The sequence below is a fragment of the Taudactylus pleione genome, unplaced genomic scaffold (genome assembly GCF_031769625.1).
Source record: "Taudactylus pleione unplaced genomic scaffold, aTauple2 ptg000041l, whole genome shotgun sequence".
In the NCBI taxonomy this organism is placed as follows: Eukaryota; Metazoa; Chordata; class Amphibia; order Anura; family Myobatrachidae; genus Taudactylus; species Taudactylus pleione.
This window is the reverse complement of record NW_028284443.1, coordinates 48,793,780-48,811,363: the sequence shown is the minus strand read 5'-3', so window position 1 is coordinate 48,811,363 and position 17,584 is coordinate 48,793,780. Positions and strand designations below refer to the sequence as shown.

General features: G+C 45.9%; 1 protein-coding gene across 1 annotated transcript in view; it reads left to right on the top strand.

Annotated features, from left to right (window-relative positions):
• TUBGCP3 (tubulin gamma complex component 3) overlaps positions 1-17,584 on the top strand; it is a 277,741-nt gene that overhangs the window by 150,767 nt on the left and 109,390 nt on the right. The window lies entirely within an intron of this gene.

Below are 17,584 nucleotides of genomic sequence, written 5' to 3'. Positions count from 1 at the left end.
TTTTGTGTGGTTCAGACCTGGACAAAATTGTTGACACGTTAGCCAAATCAAAATCTGCATTTTTGCCGTCAGCATCTGCTCCTGCAAAGTCTCAAAGCTCGTTTAGGTACTTTCGTCCTCAAGGAAAAGCCAATGGGCAGTCCTTTCCTAGGCAGTTCGCTGTCAAGAAAACTGCCGAGCCTAAGGAACGAGCCTGGAGCACAAGACGCCCGGCTTGCATACAGGAGGATAAACCCGCAGCCTGACGGGGCGGTCCTCCTTCTGGGGGACCCCAGAGTGGGAGGCCAACTTCTTCAGTTCGCCCAGTGCTGATGTCAAACCACCAAGGATGCTTGGGTAAGAGAAGTGGTATCTCAGGGTACGCCCTCTCATTCCTTCGAAGGCCTTTCCACCAGTTTTTCTGCAAAGACCCTCCTTAAGAAAAGAAACAAGGCCTTGCATATCCAGAAAGCCATGCAGTCCTTGCTGCAAGCAGGGGTAATTGTACCAGTTCCACTATCTCAACGAGGGACTGGTGGTTATTCTACTGTCTTTCTGGTTCAGAAACTGAATGGGTTTAATCAGCCTATACTCAACCTCAAATCTCTGTAAAATTCCTCAGAGTGCCCAGGTTCAGGATGGAAACCTTACGATCCATCATAATGGCTATGGAACCTGGGGATTACATGGTATCACTGGACATTCAGAATGCATACCTACATGTTCCCATAATGCTTTCTAACCAGCGTTATCTGTGGTTTGCCATACTGCAATGACACTTCCAGTTTCGGGCGCTCCCCTTTGGCCTATCCATGGCTCCAATGGTATTTACCAAAATTATGTCATGGCAACCCACCTGCTGAGTCAGGTAGTCCAGCTCCTGCCAACCCTGGACGACCTCCTCTGTTGGCAAATTCTCCAGATGTGCTTCACCACCACCTACAACTGCCAGTTGCTTGTCTACAAGCACACAGGTAGTTAATAAATTGGAAAAGTACTCCCTAATTCCCTCACAGAGGATAGTTCATTTGGGAGCCCCTCTGGACTCTCACCAACAGAGAATGTTTCTAACTCCACAAAAGAGCTCCACACTGCAGTTGAGAGTAATTGGATGTCTCCACAGTTGCTGGGTGTAAGTCCACTCGACAATGCAGGTTCTGGGATCCATGGTGTCCACATTCGACATGGTGGAATATGCTCAGTTCCATTCGCTGATCCTCTCCAAGTGGAAAGGATTACCCCACCGGATCAGAGCTCAGACGATGGTTCTCTCTCCGGAGGTGCGTCTGTCCCTCTCTTGGTGTCTCCAGACATCTCCTCTATCAAAGGGTCGCCCCTTTCCTAACAACGGATGCCAGTCTCCGGGTATGGGGCGCAGTGACCGGTCCACACTCCTTTTAAGGTCCGGTTGATAACGGTAGAGGCTTCGATACCCATTAAAATATTGGAACTTTGGGCTGTTTACAAGGCCCTCATGATGGCAAAGCACATTCTTTACAGAAAGCCCGTACAAGTTCAGTCCAATAACGCCACCACAGTGGCTTACATCAACCATCAATGAGGCACTCTAAGTCGGGCCGCAATGACAGAAGTGTCACGCATTTTGACATGGGCAGAATCTCTTCTCCCGGCCATTTCGGCAGTGTTCATTCCGGGAGTTCTCAATTGGGAAGCGGACTCTTTCAGCCGTCACGACGTGCATCCAGGGGAATGGTCTCTTCACCAAGAAGTGTTTCAATTCCTAGTGGATAAATGGGGTCTCCCAGAGGTGGACCTCATGGCCTCCCGACACAATCACAAGTTACCTGTGTACGGGTCCAGAACAAGAGATGCAGAGGCAAGCATGGTGGATGCTCTGTCAGTAAAATGGACCTTCCGGTTTGCTTCCCGATTTCCGACAGTCTCTCTACTTCCTCGAGTTCTTCGGAAGTTCAAGCAGGACAGAGGCACTGTCCTGCTGGTGGCGCCAGTTTGGCCCAGACGTCCATTAGTACTCAGATCTTCGGAGTCTCTCCATTGACACGCCGTTCCTGCTGCTTCAACGTCTGGACCTGTTGTCTCGGGGGTCCTTGCCTTTACCCTGACCTGGATCGTCTGTCTTTGACTGCGTGGCTCTAGAGACATCCCTCCTAAGGTCCAAAGGATTCTCTTAGCTCTGCCATAAACCCGATGCTTGGAGCGTGTAAACCTGCCTCCGACAGGATCTACCACAGAGTGTGGCATATTTCCAGTGGTGCCGTACAAGAGCTTACGACCCTCAGGTGTTTCGAATTTCCAGAATGCTGGCATACCTTCAAGCTGGGTTGGACCTCGGCCTACGGCGGTCCTCAATTGATTGTGCATGTCCCTGCACGGTCAGTGTGGTTCCAACGTAGAATTGCCCCGCTCCGGATATCCACACCTTCCTTCAGGGGGTCCTCCGGATTCAACCTCCCTTTGTACTACCAGTGGCTCCTTGAGATTTGGAGGTAGTGGGCACATTATCCACTGCACGAGATGATGAAGAGTCGTTCCACTCTCGTGTAGTGGATACACACCTTTAGTCCCTTCAATCACTAGTTCTCAATGCAGAAGCTGCAGTCAGACTGAGAAGAACACAGTAGGGGATGGCCATCGACCATCAATAGTGTACCACCGATGGCTTTGCCATCGATGGCAGAGAGCCAACTCTTTTATGCCATCGATGGCAGTCGAATCCGATGTTTTTTTCTTCCACTGACACAGAGCTTACACCCGCTCCCTGGCTGTCTGCTAAGCCGTGCCACCTAAGCCCAGTCCCCTGTTTTTTTGTATTAACCCGCAGCTTGCCAGACACCTGGCAGCGGTGGCTATCAAGTGGTGCAAACAGTCGATGGCTCACCATAGATTTTTATTGTACTATAGGATGGTTCTAATTGATGGTGACCATCAATGGAAAAACACTGATGGCCATCCCTAGAACACGGAGAGAGACACTACAAGACAAGTCTGAACTTGGCAGGTGCATGGTTAGTGCAAGAAGGGTTCAACTGCTGTACTTAATATTTTTTTTACTCCCATTTCCAAAGGCTTCCCAAAATGAAACTTATAGCAAAGAGAGATTGAATTTAAGTGTACAACATGCTTTATGTACAAACAAATTAAACATAGTTTTTTAGATGTTCAAGGTCAAAGGTCACATCACATAACCTTGAAATGTAAAAGTACATTTTTAAATATAAAACTATTTATGAAAACTATGGTCCCTTAGAACTTTCATGTTGGTCTTGTTTTGAAGCTACCACAAAAGTTATTATCCATTTTAGTTGACCTTGCAAGCATAAATGTTACACTTTCTGTCATGTTTGCAACCCTGTTGCATGAATATTGTATCACTGAATGCTAAATTTCTACATATGAAAGTTACTTTATACCGTCTCATCCTACCAAATTTCACGAAAATCTGAGGAGGTCGGGTTAAAAAGTAACTTTTTTTTTTTTTTTTTTTTATTGTGATGATTGGGCATGGAATGACCCATAGGGATCCACAGGAACACCATTGGGTAATGTGGTTGGAGAAATCCAGGCACCAAACAGTTAAAGCTTTCAGCTCCAAGGATGCCTCGGGTCCTCCTCCATATATACGCCGCCCCCAACCACAGGCCTTCAGGTGTTCGTTTGGTGTGGCAGGACTCAGACGTACATTTGTAACGGGGGACTGCTCAGGCAGTCCTAAGCTTTTATTTTATGTTTTATTTTCTTTATTCTTGTGTTGGCAGTACTGAGCATATGAATTAAGATGCATGTACTCCGACTCCGCCGGGCCGCAACAACAATAACAGGGCTGGTGATTTTGGCAGGTCTCGGCTGAGCTTCCTAGTAGTGATGCTGGGAACCGGACGCACTGAAATGTCAGGTAAGGCGATTCCTCGCTTACGGGGAATTGTGCGCGGCAGACCTTGCTTTCAGCGCAGGAGCCGCACCGGAAGCCGCTGCAGTCAGGGCCAGGAGCGTCCACATCCTCACTAGACCACCGGGGATCGGCAGCAGACGCTTCTGCTGCCACGAGGCTAGTGTACCCGGCTGGTTGATGCAGCTTAGGGGAGGTAGGTGCTCTCCTGGCAGCTCCTACCCAGATGCAGTCCCTTGAAAGGTATTTGTGAGTCTGGGTCGCTGCTCCTACCCGTCTCGTGTATATGAGACGCTCACAGTTCACTATCGGTGCACTGCTGTAGCTGTTTGTCTCAGGAGGTTTTGTGTCAGTCTCCCTGTATAGCTCTCCCATGGGCCAGGTATATAGTGTTCTATATCCTACCAAGCATTGTGTTTTGAGTAGTTAATTCAGAGCCCAGTGCAACTTAATTTGCATATGCACTGTTTGTGACTGTTTGCTAGCTGCTGTGTTAATACTGCCTTTTATTTATTTGTCAGTTATAACTATCTCCTCATCCCTCTGTTGCAGGTGTGTGGTGTTTTCCTTTATACTTCACATCTATTTGTTATTTGTAAAGGTTGTCACATTAAATTGTATTGTTACCTTTATAATTGATATGTCAATAAGTAAAGGGAAGCAGGAGGGGGAGGCCCCTGTGCTGGTTTCATGCCTGTTTGGCGAACTTGTCCTCTCAGGACTTTTTAAAGGATAGTTTGTGTGCTGTCTGTTATTAAGAACCACCTCACCAGTCCGGGATACCAGTCCTTGTATGGGGTATCCACAGCATGCTATGTTTGCACCTCCTACACATCCTGCCTGGATGGATGTTTATGCCCACTCAAGTCAGAGTATGGCTCAGTCAGCTATGGCAAGCAGACCGGTAGTTATCCTTTTATCGGTATGTTCAGCATATGGATTCAGACGCATCATCATGGGAATCAGATGATGCGCAGGGTTCTTCTCCAGGGTCTAGCTCGGGAGAGGAGGACCATCCGTCCCCAATGGATGTTCCTCCTATGGTGAGGGCGGTTAAATCAGTCGTAGATATTCAGGATGATGAACCAGCCCCTAGTAAGAAGTCTCTAGTGTTTAAACACCGGAAGCTGGCCAAAACAGAGCATCCTAAATCCGAGCAGCTCACTGAGCTTATGGAAGAGGCATGGGGTAACCCGGATAAACTGTTTTATATGAATAAAAGATTAACATCATTGTATCCTTTCCCAGATTCTTAATGTACTAAGTGGAAGGTACCTCCTACTGTGGTTGCTCACTTAGTCAGAAATGCTGCGTTGCCTATTCCATCAGCATCGTCTGTTAAGATGGGAAAATGGAAACATGTCTTAAGGCAATATTTTCATCCTCGGGAGCTGTTACTCGTCCAGCTATGGCTGGACCCTGGGTAGCCAAAGCTGTTGAAGAATGGACAGGGGCATTGGAAGACACTCTAATGGAAGAGAACTACTAGAGAACAGATGATGTATATCTCCCATATACGGGAAGTGGCCTCCTATTTGGGAGGAGCTGCAGTAGATGCTGGAATTTTAGCTTCTACAGGATCAGCAGCTTCAATAGTGGCGCGCAGGGTCCTTTGGTTAAAATCCTGGAAAGCTGATACAGGATCAAAGAAGGCTCTGGAATCCTTACCTTTCTATGGAAATATACTTTTTGGAGCAGAGTTAGATAAGATCGCTACTCTGGCGGCTTCAAAGTCTGCAGGTCTGCCATTTACTGGTACAATTAAAATCTACAAACAAAAAATGGCAGCTGCTCAATCTAGCAGCACTAATCAGGTGCATGAAAGGGAGGGGTCATACTAAGTAGAAAAAGGAGGGGGGTTTAACCACCTATTGTTCCTCAGCACACTGAATAATACCTGCAACAATATATGAAAACTATATGGTCATAGAAATCAGAGATATTAGTTGCATGCATTTGCAAATACTTGGGAAGCTGCTAGGCCACGTCACAGCTTCTCTGTCACTAGCAGTCCCTAACACTAAGGGGTTCACATCCGGGGCGCAGTGCACCCCGAAAAACGTCCAGCCCAGGACCCCCCCAGGGTATTTGCAAATGCATGCAACTAATATCTCTGATTTCTATAGATATATAGTTTTCATATATTGTTGCAGGTACTATTCAGTGTGCTGAGGAACAATAGAGGGTTAAACCCCCCTCCTTTTTCTACAATTAAAATCTAGGCAGTTTTTTTTATTTTTGCTCCTCTCACCCTCAGGGATGAGCAAATGAGCAATCTTCCTCCAAGCCATCTAGTTTTAGCAGTCGTCCAGCTTCTGAGCCAGACGATAAACCCTCCGTCTGAAGGGGCGTGCCTCCTCCTGGGGGATCCCAGGGTGGGAGGCCGACTTCTTCAGTTTGCAGATTACTAGCATCAATCAATAATGGATGCCTTGATCCGAGAAGTGGATTCTCAGGGGTATGCCATCACTTTCCGGAAGCCTCCTCCCCAGAAGTTTTTTTTGCACAGATCCTCCATCAGGTGTGGGCAAGGCCTTGGCCCTTCAGGTGGCCATTCACTGCTGCAGGCAGGGGTAATATCCCGGTTCCTGTGTTGCAACAAGGAAGAGGTGGTTATTCCAATCTATTTTTGGTTCAGAAACCAAATGGGTCTCAGCGCCCTATTCTAAATCTAATAACAGGTTTATCCATGTACCCAAGTTCCGTATGGAAACTCTCCGGTCAATTATTTTGGCAATGGAGCATGGGGATTTTATGGTTTCCCTGGACCTTTAGGATGTGTATCTGCATGTTCCTATTACGCCATTCCACCAACATTTTCTATGGTTTGCTGTCATACAATAACATTACCAATTTCAGGTACTGCTCTTGGGGCTATCAACTACCCCCAAGGTATCAAGATAATATCAGTCATGACGGCCTATCTCAGGCGTCAGGGAATCAAAATACTACCAGTACTGCTCTATGCCTTGGGGATTTCGGTGGGCCTCACCGAGGCTTAGCTCGCTGCGTCGCGGAGGTCCAGACTGCGATCAGATTCACGGAGATGGCAGGTAAGCGATTCCTCGTGAGGGGAATCGGCCTTCAGTGTAGGAGACGCACCAGAAGTGGCTGCTGGTGAAGGCCTCGGTTAACGTGTACTCACTGATGCGGCTGGGCCCATATCGTCTGTCGCCGGGGACGGGTAGTAGACACACTAGAGCGCACTAGTTAGTGTCTACTACTGTTAAGTCAGTGTACCCGTACCGTCAAAATCGCAGCTTAGGGGAGATAGGCTCTCCCTCGGCAGCTCCTCCCCCGACCCAGACGCAACTTTCGGTTACGGATTCCCGCCTCTGGGATGCTACTTCTGATCACCTCGTGTATGAGATGCTCACAGTTCACAGTTGTGCGTACTGCTGCAGGCTGGTTGGGTCAGGTGTATAGCACTCTATGGGGGTCATTCAGACCCGCTCGCGAGCGACCGTACGCTCGCAAGCGGGTCGATGTTCCCCACTGCGCATGCGCACGACGGAGGGAGCTCCATCATGCGCATGCGCGAGACCCGGGGAGCGATGGGCTTTCCATCGCTCCGGGTCTCGCACCAAAGGGGGCGTGCTGTCGATGTTGATTGACAGCACGCCCCCTTTGGTGGACGTGCCGGGGGCGTGCCTGCCAGACGAAGGCGTTCCCATGGGAACGCCTACCGTCTGAAGCCGGCCCCACTGACATCACTAGTGATGTCAGTGGGAGTGATTTTGGCTCTGATAGAGCCAAAATCACTCCAGGGCTTGTGGCAGGGAGACCCTACCGCAGGGTCTCCGTCGCAAGTCCGATGGTCGCGATGGTCAAGACCATCGCAACCATCTTTTTGGCCGCTCGCATATGCTGTGGGTGGTCACCCACAGCTATGCGAGCTGCCAGGAGGCCGCTCCATTTTCATGGAGGAGGGCCCTGATTCAGAGCGAGCACTCTGGTCAGAGCGTTCAGCTCTGAATCAGGTCCCATATCCTACCAATACCCCTGAGGGGCTGGTCAGTTGATTCAGAGTCCATTTGCATTAGGATTTTAATTTATTTATGTGTTGTCTGTGACTGTGATGCTAGCTGCTGTGTTTATACTGCCGTTTTGTTTTCAAAACTGTCAGATATATCTATCACTGTTTTTACGCCTCCCTCTGAAGGTGTGTGGGGTTATCATGTAAAGTCACACTCTATACCGTATACCTGTAACTCATTGTTATGTCTAAAGGTAAAGGAGAGAAGGATGAGCCTCCTGTGCTAAAATCATGTAAATCCTGTTTTGCAGGCCTGTCTGAACAGGATTTTGTGCAAGATGGGTTGTGTGGTGTCTGTTGTAAACCGCCACCGTTTCTATCTTGTACTTCTGCACCAGCACAAGAACTACCCTAGGTGGCCTCTTGGTCTCAGGTTTTGTTGTATATGCTAGACAGGGCCGCAGCGTCGCGCGCTCCTGCCACGTTATTGCCTCCTGCTATGGAATACCCACAGCATTTGCATCCTTCTATGTATATGTACCCCATGAATCCCTATTGGTTTGATTCTTTTGCTCACTCTAGTCAGAGTATCCTGCAGTCTATAGCCCCTCAGCAAGTGGTGCAGGAGAATTGACCAGGAGCATTAAAGCAGCGGCATAACAGAGGTTATCTTCAGAAATTGCCCCAGGATTCTGACTCAACCTCCTCGTCGCACTCCGATACTCAGAGTTCGGGGTCTTGCTCAGTGGAAGAAAACCATCAATCCTCTGTGAATGGTCCCCTCTGAGAGCGGTGAGATCTGTCCTCGGTATAGAGGAAGTGAAGGTTCTGCCGAAATCTAAGACTCTGGTCTTTAGGCGTCAGAAGGTGGCTAAAGATTATTTTCCTCAGTCTGAACAACTGACCAATCTCATGTCTGAAGCATGGTGTACTCCAAGTAAGCATTTTCATGAATTTAACCTCTCGATACCCATTTGCACTTGGTGAGTGTAACAAATGGGAAGTTCGCCCATCAGTTGATGCTTATGTAACTAGGTTGATCAAGAGCTCTACATTACCCATTCCTGCAGCATCCTCATTGAAAGAGATTACAGATTGCCCCAGATAATGAAAACCCTGATTTTAAATAGTTATCAAGTTTGCTATTATCAGGCCAGCTATGGCTGTAGCCTGGGTAGCCAAAACTATAGAAAAATGGACGAAGGCTCTGGAGGATAGCATGCGAAATGCTTCCAGAGAACAGCCATCTCATCTCAGGCAGCTGCATGAAGCAGCTATGTATATGGGGGAAGTGGTCTGATGCAGGTATCTTGGCTTCTAGGGTATTGGCAACTTCGGTTGCAGCTCGAAGAACCCTTTAGCTAAAGACCTGGAAGTCGGATACAGGGTACAAGCAAGCCCTGGAGTCTTTGCCTTTTGTTGGGAAGGTACTGATTGGACCAGAGCTAGATGACGTAGTGTCTTCTCTGGCAACATCTAAATCTGCGGGGTTGCCATCTACGATTACCCTTAAGTACAGGCAGTCGTCAGCTCGGTCCTTTCGCCCACAGGGGAGGGCAAATGGACTGTCTTCCTCTAGATGGGATAATTCCCACAAGAAACTGCAGACCAGAAAATCCTGGTCAATCGGACGTCCTGCTTCCAAGCTGGACGATAAGCCCATTGCCTGATGGGGAGGGCCTCCCCCTGGAAGGTCTCAGGGTGGGAGGCCGACTTCTACAGTTTTCTCATGCCTAGCATCAGACGACTACGGATGTCTGGGTTCGGGAGGTGGTCTCATGGTTACGCCATCACGTTCCTGAGGCATTTTCCTCAGAGGTTTGTTGGTACAACCCTTTCAGTAGACCCGGTCAGGTCTTTGGCCTACCTGGAGGCTATTGGGGCCCTCCTGAGGTCGGGAGTCATAATCCCAGTTCCTGTGACGCAGCAGGGAAGGGGTTATTATACAAATTTGTTTTTGATTCAGAAGCAAAATGGGTCACATTGCCCTATCCTGAATCTGAGGTGTCTCAACAGATTCATCCATGTGCCCAAATTCCGTATTTAAACCCTACGGTCAATTATGCTGGCAATGGAACCTGAAGATTTCATGGTCTCCCTGGACATACAGGATGCTTATCTTTATCTCACGATCTCACCAAGGATTTCTGAGAATGGCAGTAGATCAGCAACATTACCGATATCAGGCTCTACCCTTCGGGTTGGTGACAGCCCCTCGGGTATTACCAAGATAATGGCAAGATAATGGCAGTGATGACGGCTCATCTCAGACGATGAGTCAGGATACTGCCATATTTGGTTGACCACCTGATATTGGCACAATCTCAGGAGATGTTACAATGTCATCTTCAGATGACTATTGTCTACCTACAAGAGCACAGCTGGATAATCAATTGGAAACTCTTGTCTTTCTCAGACTCAGCAAATGGTGCACTTTGGGGTGCTGCTGGATTCTCTGGGACAGAGGATTCTTCTGCCAAAGGACAAGATTGCAGCACTTCAATCTCGGGTGCACAGTCTACTTTGCAAGCAGGAAGTATCAGTTAACTTGGCAATGCAGGTGCTGGGCTCCATGGTGTCTACATTCGACATGGTGGCTTATGCCTAGTTCCATTCCAGGTCTCTGCAGCAATGGATTCTGTCTCAATGGGATGGTCGGTATCATTGTATAAAGTCTCAGATGATACGCATCTCGCAAGATGTTCGGCTCTCCCTCGCTTGTTGGCTGCATACGATTCATTTAGACAAGGGTCGCCAGTTATGGGTCCCAGAATGGGTCCTCCTCACCACGGATGCAAGTTTGCGAGGATGAGGAGCGGTGACAGCTCATCACACCATTCAGGGAAGGTGGACGGATCAGGAAAGTCACCTACAGATAAATGTTTTGGAGCTTCTTGCAGTGCACAGAGTGCGCATTCTGGCACAGGACTACTTCAAGGCAGGCCTGTCCAGGTTCAGTCCGATAACTCGACTGCGGCGGCCTATATCAATCATCAAGGAGGCACATGAAGTCCAGCATCCATGAGTAAAGTGGCGAATATTCTGTAGTGGGCAGAATGCCATCTTCCAGCAAACTCTGCAATATTTATCTCAGGAGTCCCCAACTGGGAAGCGGACTTCCTAAGTCGTCAGGACATACACACCGCAGAATGGGCTCTTCATCTGGACGTCTTCCAACTCCTGGTAGACAGGTAGGGACTACCAGATGTGTAGACCTCATGGCGTCACGTCACAACCACAAGGTCCCCAGGCACGAGTCCAGAACAAGGGATCCTTCAGCCGCCTTCATGGCCGCTCTGGCGGTGAGATGAAACTTCAGGATGGCATACCGGTTTCCTCCAATCTTCCTCTTCCCAAGGGCCGTCAGAAAGTTTAAGCAGGAGGGCGGCAGGATAATACTAATAGCTCCTGTCTGGCCCAGGAGGCATTAGTTCACCGATCTGACATGTTTATCCATAGAATGTCAACTTCCACTGCCTCTACGTCCGGATTTGCTAGTACATGGTCCCTGCCTATATCCTGAATTACCTTGTCTGGCTTTGACGGCATGGCTCTTGAGGCTTCCGTCTTAAAGGCCAAAGGTTTCTCTACTTCAGTGATTGAGACGATGCTGAGGGTGAGGAAGCCTGCTTCGGGCCGCATCTATAACAGGATTTGGCATTCATTTTTTCATTGGTGTTCCCGCAGAAAATATTACCCTAAGGCAGGGCTCGACAAATCCTGGGGGCCAGGTCGCCATGGCTACCAGATTTTGCTGCCTGGCTACTAGATTTTGCAGTGAGGGAGGAAGCAGATCCTCATCAGCTCTGGCGGAGATGCGTGCCTATGGTATTGCAGTGTTCATATCATGCACAGGAGTGCATGTGCTGAGTGTCGCCTGCGGTGACTGCTGTGCCTCTGTCTGTACCAGCCTGCACTGACTATTTCTCTCCATCCTGCCCTGCTCTGATCCCTGCCTGCTGTCTGTCTCAGTCTACGCTGATCCTCCTGTACGTTCCGGCTGTCTACTGGTGCCTATCACTGGCTGCATAGAGCTCTCCGGTAGTCGGGTATATGCCTGGCCAGGGATTGCGGAGCGACTTCAGAGGGATAGTGGTGTGTCCACAAGGAGCGGGGGGGTTTTGTACTTTCTGGCACCATTATTTTATGTGAAATGTGGTCCTTTATTACTGGAGGGTGGGGGGTGGAGCAGGGGAGCTGTGCAGAGCAGTGAAGGGGCCTCCATTTTACTGTATCCATTCAACTGTGACCATTTTGTGGACCAGTATAGTGTGTATAACAGTTGCATAACACACAGAGCTGTGCTGCTCACTCACTCCTGTAATTTTTTTGGGGGGACGGTGGTCTGGCTCCTGTACTTTGATCCTGGCTCCTAGATTTTACAAATATTTATCAAGCCCTGCCCTAAGGTTTTCAGGGTCTCCCGAGTTCTTGCATTTCTTCAAGCTGGACTAGACTAAAAAAGAAAATGAACAGCAGCGTTGTGTAACACCTGAAGCCTAAATCAGTAATATGTTAAAAGTAGTTAAACACAAATGTGTAGCGACTGTGCCAGAAATAAGAATAAAAAATGACGTGTGTAATAAATATACAAATTTAATTTAGAACAGACGACATTGGCCAATGTAACAAATATAAATACACATATAAAATGTCTAAAAACACACAACTTCAAAAAAGCCAATAAACACTGTGCTAAAATAATAAATGATATATACGTCTAGATCACCACAATAACCCTTTATAGCAGCTATGATTTCAGATGCTGAATGCATGGGTATAGATAGTTATAATCCCATGCATATGAGCATGGAGCCTACGATCTGTTTAAAGTTCCACAAGCAAAAGTATAGTGACTTTCCAGAAATGTCTTATGCGTATAGATGATATAACGACTTTAAACAGTAATTCCCAGACTGAATCCTGCTGAACACTGGTAACAACTGTCCAGAAATCGAATTACGGGAATCTTAAGATAGTTTTCCACTATCAGTTTTAGTGCAGGTTTTATGGAATTAATGTCTCGCAATGAGTGCAATATATCCTCACTCACCAACACACCTCATGCTCCATCTGTCTCATACCAAAATCTGTGGTTCATACCTCGTAATAGAGACAACAACGTGACAGTCTGCAAGCTCCGTCCGTCTCGATGCAAAGGAACACACACTTTCCTGTGCTGTAGTGTGGTTCGTGACGCGCCTCGTCTATGACAGCCACATTACAAGCAGACTCTGGCTCAGTGGCTGCGTATTACTATTTCTCATGTGTATACTCATGCTGATCTCCCTGTTTAGAACACGGTGACAGCACATTCTACTTGGCCTGTGGGCGTTTAGACATGACGCCTCTGCAGAACAATTATGCAAGGCAGCGACTTGGTCTTCGGTCCAGACTTTTATCAAATTCTATGCATTTGATACTTTTGCCTCCCAGAATGCTTCCTTTGGGCGGCGGATTCTCCTTTCTGCTCAGTAGCATCCCCACCCTGAAAGGAGCTGCTTTAGAACGTCCCCAAGGTAGTTCCTGTGGACCCTATGGACCCTGAAGAAGAAAATAAGAGTTATGGTATAACATACCTTAATTAACTCTTTCTTTCAGGTCCACAGGGCACCCACTCTGACTCACCTGGCCTCAGTTGGGATCTGTTCCTTTATTTTTGTATCACTGATTCCCTCTTCGTGTTTTGAGAGCGTTTCTTGTGTACATTGTACTTTCTTCTCCACTTTCCATCTCTTGCCATTAGGCTTGTTTACAAACTGAATGCCTGTGGCTGGGGGCGGGGTATATAGGGAGGAGGCCCTATGCATTCTGGGAGCTGGAAAGCTGTAAGCTGTTTGGTGCAATGAATCACTCCAACTACATACCCCAAGGTAGTTGCTGTGGACCCTCTGGATTTCGAAGAAAAAGTTAACTAAGGTATGTTCTACCATAACTCTTAAGCTGCATACACACACAACAATTTTTTTGACCGATTATCGTTAAACGATATCGTTCAAAAAAATCGTTCACCTTCTGAGTCAAACGTTGAACGCTAATCGTTCATGTGCGTTCACGTTTGTAGTTTATAGTTCAGTCAGACTTGTCAACTCAACGATTTTCATTAAGGGAATATGCAAAAATCGTTTAGTTCAAAAAAATCGTTCATTACACTTTAAAAAATCTGACAGAAAATCGTTCATAAAATCGTTGGTAACAAAATCGTTGTCTGTATGCAGCTTTATTTTTGCAATCGTAGGATGAATGTTTTTTCTGTTGTTAAATTGGTGTACACATAGTTTTGAAGTCAGGAAGCAAGAATTGACAAACCTATCTAGATATTTTGACAGGTTTGGGAATTTACATATGCTGTAACTATAGTTCTCGATAATAAATCCAGAATGAGTTCTAAAAAAAATGGTTAATTATTTGTGTACAGTACAACAGTTTTTGATACAAAAGCGAAAGTAACGTTTTATTATGCAGTGACTTGCTAAAGTATTCAAACTTCTAGTGAGTCAGATTTGTCTGTATTAGAAATTACACTTATTCCGATTGTTCCAGACAGTATTTGTAATGTGAACCACTACTGTTTTAAAATACATTTTCAAACACACAGTTCATTATTAGTTTGTAAAATGCTGATTGCGTAAGTACTCAACTTAGTACTTGGTTGAATCATGTTTTGCTGCTATAACAGCTTTAAGGGTGGAATTCAATTAAGCTGGGAACACACGTAAAGTTTTTCTATCCAACAACTTGATTGGTTGGAATGAAAATCTGGTATGGTATGATAGCAAATGACAATCAGCAATTTGCTCCCAAACGTCGGAAAATGGACAAAAACTTGTTTTAACAAATTGTTTCGATCAAACATTTAACAAACTTGTCTAACGACCATTTTCATCTGTTTTCTGGTATTTAGTAGCAAATTTCTGATAATCAGTTACTCCCATACGCTACCAGATTTTCATCCAACCAATCAACTAATTGGATGGTTGGACAGAAAATCTTTACATGTGTATGCAGCTTTAGACTCTTTAACTGAACGGGTGCTAATAGATCGCTGGCCTGTATTCAATTAGCCTCGCTTATGTGAGATTTCTTTTCTGGTCTCCTGGGACCAGTAAATAAATCTCTGAAAGCTGCCGGTAACGTGTGTAAAGACCCTGTTAACGCGTAGGGATGTGAACTTATCACTGACTCTGAGTTAACGGGCGTTAACTGCACATACGGGGCTCAGGTGAAAAAGGGAGGCTAATTAAATAACCTCAGGTGAAAAAGCCAGCGGCTGCCCCCTTTTTTCAACCCCGTTAAGTTAACGTCCCTAATTGACTTCCCTCCTACGGGCCGGATTCAATTAGAGACGAAAAGTGCCGTTTGGAGCTAAGTTTCCGCGAATTCAGAATTTCCGCCTGTTTTCAAAGTATCTCCATATTCAATTCCAGGACGATATCGCTTAAGCGGAAAGTCAATGAATTGTAATAGGCGGTGAAAAAAAGTGCAAAATCGCTATTTTGAGGTACAATCATGGGGAAACGACTCAGAACCCTTGGTACAGCCCTCCAAAGAACAAATCAGCAAAAAAATTACCTCCAGTACTTTTTTTCACCCACAAAAGTACTTTCGTTTTGTGGGTGAAAAGTAAATAATGGAGGGACAAGCATAAAAACTAGCGAAATAGACTTCTTGAGGGTCTGCAAGGCTGGGTCAGGTGTTTTTGGGATTGCAGGTGCATGTAGCAGGTGCGTTTTTGAACTTTTTTAAAAGTTCACTTTAGAAACATAATACGCCTGCACCCATTTTCAGGTACCCCAAATTTGACAGGACTACTTATTTTCACCCAAAAATACTGCTTTATGCCATTCTTCACTACTTTTGCAAAGACGCTATAATGAGAAGCAATTTAAATTATATAAGTATCCCAAACCCTTTTATTAGGGCTATTAGTACACATCTACATTGATTCCCTGTGTTAGTGCATCTTTTTTAGTGGTACAGACTAATTCCTCCCAATACTGACAGTACTTACCACCTGTTCCACATTCGCCGGTTTCCGCTTGTTTAGGAATTAAATATGGAGAAAAGTGGGGGGACGTGTGCGTAAAGTTTCTGCCTCTGAAACAGGCGTAGGAGGCGGAAAGTCGGACAGGCGAAACTTTTCCGACTTTTCGCCTCTAATTGAATACGGGCCTAATGGTGCATACACAAGTAGCGATCAGCCAGCGATACGATATTGCTTTCTGATCGTCATGCACCTCGATATCGATCACCCAGCACACCACAAACTTGCCGACAACTAGGGTCCCTATAGTAACATCTTCTATATTGAGCAAGTTGGCCGACATGCACGGCCGATCGATGATATCGCTATCATCCATACGTGGCCGCGCATCACTGATCGATGGTAAGGTGGTAGGGACCATTTAAATGAACGATAACTGTAACGATATCGTTATTCAAATCGATCATTTAAATCGCTATGTGTGTACGCACCATAAATCTGTTAGGGTAAGCGTCTGTCAGATTTGCACATTGTTTAGAAATTATTTTGGCCCATACTACCTTGCAGGTTTGGTTTAGGGTTGGATGGATGACTCTTGTGTACTGCAATTTTGAAATAGTGCCACAAATTCTCGATTGGATTGAAAGCTGGACTTTGACTTGACCATTGTAGAACACATTCCTTTTTTTTTTTTTTTAAATATGATCATTATTGTTTTGTTTAAACATTCCTGTATTGCTTTGGCCTTGTGCTTAGGATCATTGCCCTTGCGAAAAGTTAACTTTCTCCCACGCTTTAGTTTTTAGCAGGATGTTTTGTGGTTTCTCTCTGTATTTGCACCATCCATCGTTTCTTCAGTTTTAACAAGATACCAGTCCCTGTTGAGGATAAGCATTCCCGTTGGTGCCAGCCACATACTTCACTGTTGGGATTGATTTGCTCAGAAATGGGCAGTGTTTTCTCTATGCATTGTGCTTTCTGGCCGCAATTCAAAATAATAGTTTTATTTTATCTGACCACAAAACCATATCCTATGTCACTCTGAACTTTTCTGACAAATTACAAACACTTTGATGTCAGTAATGGCTTCTTTCTAGACACACTACCATACAGGCCAGTTGTATGCAGAGTTCTTAATATTTTCTGACTGGTGCACCTTCACTCCAGTCTCAGCCACTGAAATCTGTAGCTCCTTCAAAGTGAGTGCTCTATGTGGCTTCCCTCATAAGTCTCCTCCATACACTCACGCTGAGTTTTGTGTGGGACGGCCTTGTCTAAGCAGTGCCTGGGTGGCATGATGCAACTTCCATTTCCTCGCAATTGATCCAACAGGATATCAAAGCACTTCGATATTTTTTTTTCTAGCTTTTTCAATCATGTGCATGTATGTAACTTTTGCTTTCATTTTCTTATAATGATCTTTTGTCTTCATATTAGGAGTTAAATACTATTGAAAGCCACTGTATATGCACATGTGAACACTCCTTGAAAGAATAATCCCCATTTCTTGAACTGATTTGGAATCTGGAATTAATTTATTTCAAATGCTGTATGAATGCACATTCCTTTTAGTTCTTGACCAATTTAAAGCTTTACTATCACATAGGTAAACCGTTCCTGTTCTCCCCAGGTCCAGTTGATGCTCTATGCAGCCTCCTTTTTTTTTGTCTACAGTAATACCAGTTCTGTAACACAGTTTGGTGGTAGTGCAGTTTTAACAATATGCATTTGAACACAGTCTGTAATCTTAATGGTGAAATGTGTTAACATCTATCTA